Here is a 5,047-nt window from a genome sequence, read left to right on the forward strand (position 1 = left end):
TAATATGTGACATATACAATGGATGGATCCGATAATTAATAATTATATAAGTTTGAAGGTAGTTAACTCAGTTTGTTTGTTTGCTTTTATTTTACTTCATGTTATTTTATCTATTCTAAATTTTAAACTATATTTTTTTCCCCAAAAATAGGGGTGGGTATGGCTGGATCTACTTCAAAATCAATTTTATGGTTCATAAAATCAAATCAAAATTGGATTGAAGAGAGAAACCGGTTTTAAATCGATTTGAAAAAACAAAAACTAATTTTAAATTGATTTTAAAATTTAAATCCGATTTTATTTATAAATCAGTTTTAAATTCGGTTTTACTTATAAATCGGTTTTAAATTTGGTTTTTTTTAAAATTCAAATCTAAAATTTGGTTTTTTTTTTTTTTTATAAAATCTAGTTTTAAAATCAGATTTTTTAACCAAAAATCCAGTTTTAAAACCAATTTTTGAAAATCCAGTTTTAAAACCACTTTCTTCAACCAAAAATCCAATTTTAAAACTAGTTTTTAAAAATTCAATTTTCAAACCAGATATTTTAATAAAAAATTCACTTCTAAAAACCGATTTTTAGAAATTCAATTTTCAAACCATAATTTTTTAAAAAGTAAAATTAATACTAAGGCCATTTTAAAGTGTATAGGTTCATTACAGCTAGAATTTGGTTCTTTATAAATCTAATGACAATAGCTAATTTATATAACATTTAATCATTCTCAAAATATCAAAAGAATACCACCAAAAAATCTCTCTAAAACAACAACCACAAAGTATCAAAAGATGCTAAGTTGCCAATAAAATCATCAAACAACCACAACCTTTCAAGAAAATATATCTGCAAATAACAAAATATACCTTTGTCATTTTAAAACAAATCTTTGAATGAAAGTATTAAACCAAATATGAATATTAAGCATACCTAGTCATCATCAAGATTATCAATTGATACCGTCATAGAACAAGCACCATCATTAGAGGAAAATATGTCTGCCAAGGAAATCAAATTAATTATCAAGTCTATATTCAATAACTTTTAATTGGTAACTAATACCTAAATTCTAAAATAGAAAGACGACAAAAACAAAAATAAAATAAAATGAGAAGAAATATAAAAAAAATTCTATACCTTGATCAACTTGTTGAAGAACTTCACAATCATCATCTAAAGCAGAGAAAAGATCTTCCTTAAGCCAATCTCCTGTGCAGACTAAGGCCTCTACCATTCTAGGTGTTAAGGAACTGCAGTATGGATCGAGGACTCTTCTTCCAGTACTAAATGCAGACTCCGAAGCTACTTAAAATGATCCTAGACAGCTGACTGATTCTTACGAACACCTGACGGTGGAGAAGATGGTTGAATGCTAGCGGACATCCCTGCTGCTTCAATATTACTGTTTTCAGTCATCTTACTCTGCATATAAAGCAATGTGTACATAACTCAAAATTTGGTGTCAAACATGCTAAAATTAACACAAACTAATACAAAGAAACAACAGCCAATAAAATTTTAGCATGATTTATAAACTAATCCATATTCATATATCTCGCAAAGAAAACACGGCCCAAAGACGATTATGAAATTAAAACTTCATATTAAGAATGATTTCAGCATGATTCATAAACTATACACAACCCAAAGAGAGATAAACAACTGATTGTACCAACTTAGTGTCTTGCATCTTATAAAATTAACATAATATTTGCAAAACAGAATTTTAGTACGAATGAATGCCAAAATACATTAATCTCAAGTAGTAACATGAATATTTGTATATTTTTAGAACATATTTGTCTTCTGATGCTTCTGCTAATCATGCTTAATTTGGAACATGCTTCAATCATTTATTTCATCATGAACAACGTAACTGGTATATATATGTTCTTTTCTTTATGTCTCTCTTTCTTTTCGTTTATTTTATGGACTTGATCAGATACGCTTGTTACTACTATTTATGGTTATATTATTTTCTTGTCTTGGACATTATTATTTACTATTTATAATTATAATCATTAATCAATGTGCTGCTGCTATATACTTATTATTTACATGTTTGTCCAATTATAGATATATATACATAGTTCTTTATTTCTTGTGCCTTTTCCTCAATAGTTTGATAGTAGTACTGATCAATTTTAATTCATTATTTTGGACCAACTATATGTAGCTTCTTGTCATATCAAATCATCAACAATGTGTGTTATTATTATTGTTGCTGTTTTTGTTTGATTACAATGAAATTACTATGCCATGTGCATTTTCAACTTGCACTGTGAACTCTTTCTTTAATACTAATATTGTTCTTCTCTTCTCTCTCTGTTATTTCTGTCCAACTTTTAGGCCTAATTCAAAGTATATATACTAGTATCTGTACATAGGTACAAATTAGATATAAGGTCTATTTTGAATCTATTAAAAACTTAAAACGATATTAAATTTTGCAACAAAATGTCTTGTTACATTATTTAGTAATCTTTCCTTGCTAAAGAGTAAATATTAAAGCCACTCCCTCAAAGTAGAAGCAAAGCTTCAATATAGCTTTTGTTTCTTCCCCAACCACATAAGAATGAAAAAGAATACAAAAAAAGGGATAAAATAAAAATAGGGCTTGTTGTTAAATTATTTTATTAATGAGTTCCGCCAATTACTTTTTTCATTGTTAACCATACTAAAAATTTTGCAATTTGCATCTATATATTTCTGTTTAGCTTTGACAGGGAATCAAATACTGCTAAAAATCAACTATCAACTATAAACTATTCCCTAATAACATCATACTTGCATCCCTTCCTCAGTAAACAAACAATGAACTTTGATGTGTTGTATCCTCAGCAATAAACCATTAGCAAAGTAAAATTTGAAGACAAGAAAACAAGAAGTGTCAAGTATGATCAGTCTGCACGGTTAGGTCCTGCACCCAAATCATGGTATAGACCATGCACAAATTCACAAACATTGAATAAATTGATACAATTAATTTCTGTTTTGCATCACTGGATTCTATACAAGCACAGCGATATTTTACTATATATATAACTATATACAAAAATAGGTGAAACCATAGGATCAATCCACTTTATAGGATCAGTTTTATTGTTCAAAGAAACAGGAACTAAAGTTAGATATGTTGTCCCGTTAGGGTATTTCATGAAATTGTATCTAAGGAGCAGAACCATGAACAACTTGAACAATGAAACACCTGATATGCATATCAGCATAAGCAATCAAACTGTTAAAGAAAGAAAGCAACCCATCAAAGTAAATAGCAACTGACAGCTTTAATCGTATATATAGCAACTTTATCATATTGAAATGCTTAACAGTTATAGCAACTAACCGTGTGAGGGTGAGTTGGCGACGGCGGAGAAGACCAAAGGCAGAAGAAGAGAAACAGAGATGAGGCCCATTCAACGTTGAATGAGACAATAGGGTGCCGGTGCCAGTTGCCTACTCCGGTGCCGGCTGCGGCGGATGGTGCACGAAATTGTGATCTCAATGGCGCCAACAACTTGGTACGCACAATTGTATCACTCTTTTTCACAACATCGCATAACTAACCAACAAATGCACTAGGTCGTCCAAGTAATAAACCTTACATGAGTAAGGGTCGATCCCACAGAGATTGTCGGTATGAAGCAAGCTATGGTCATCTTGTAAATCTCAGTCAGGCAGATTCTAATGGATATAATGGTTTTCGAATATAAAGATAAATAAAGCATAAAATAAATATAGAGATACTTATGTAAATCATTGGTGGGAATTTTAGATAAGTGTATGGAGATGCTTTATCCCTCTTGAATTTCTACATTCCTACTGCTTTCATCCAATCATTCTTACCCCTTTCCATGGCAAGCTGTATGTAGGGCATTACTGTTGTCAATGGCTACTTCCCATCCTCTTAGTGAAAATGGTCCAAATGCGCTGTCACAGCACGACTAATCATCTGTCAGTTCTCGATCATGTTGGAATAGAATCCAATGATTCTTTTGCGTCTATCACTACGTCCAACACTCGCGAGTTTGAAGCTCGTCATAGTCATCCCATCTCAGATCCTACTCGGAATACCACAGACAAGGTTTAGACTTTCTGGATCTTAGGAATGGCCGCCAATAATTCTAGCTTATACCACGAAGACTCTGATTAAGGAATCCAAGAGATACTCATTCAATCGAAGGTAGAACGGAGGTGTTTGTCAGGCACGCGTTCATAAGTGAGAATAGTGATGAGTGTCATGGATCATCACATTCATAAGGTTGAAGTGCGAATGAATATCTTAGAATAAGAATAAGCGTGAATTGAATAGAAGAACAATAGTACTTTGCATTAATACTCGAGGTATAGCAGAGCTCCATACCTTACTTTATGGTGTGTAGAAACTCCACCGTTGAAAATACATAAGTGATAAAGATCCAGGTATGGCTGTGAGGCCAGCCCCCAATAGCATATGAATTCGAAAATAGGGAAAAAGGACTGAGACCTCTAATACAATAGTAAAAAGTTCTATTTATACTAAACTAGTTACTAGGGTTTACAGAAATAAGTCTAAGTGCAGAAATCTACTTCCGGGGCCCACTTTGGTGTGTGCTTGGGCTGAGCCTTGAGCTTTCACGTTTAGAGATTTCTTTTGGAGTTAAACGCCAAGTTGTAATGTGTTTTTGGCATTTAACTCTGGTTTGTGACGTGTTTCTGGCGTTTTACTCCAGAATGCAGCATGGAACTGGCGTTGAACGCCAATTTGCGTCATCTAAACTCGAATAAAGTATAAACTATTATATATTGCTGAAAAGCTCTGGATGTCTACTTTCCAACGTAATTAAGAGCGCGCCATTTGGAGTTCTGTAGCTCTAGAAAATCTATTTCGAGTGCAGGGAGGTCAGAATCCAACAGCATCTGTAGTCCTTTTTCAGCCTCCTATCAGATTTTTGCTCAGGTCCCTTAATTTCAGCCAGAAAATATATGAAATCACAGAAAAACACACAAAATCATAGTAAAGTCCAGAAATGTAAATTTTGCATAAAAACTAAGAAAAACATCCCTAAAA

This window comes from Arachis duranensis, chromosome 3 (assembly GCF_000817695.3).
Source record: "Arachis duranensis cultivar V14167 chromosome 3, aradu.V14167.gnm2.J7QH, whole genome shotgun sequence".
Classification (NCBI taxonomy): Eukaryota; Viridiplantae; Streptophyta; class Magnoliopsida; order Fabales; family Fabaceae; genus Arachis; species Arachis duranensis.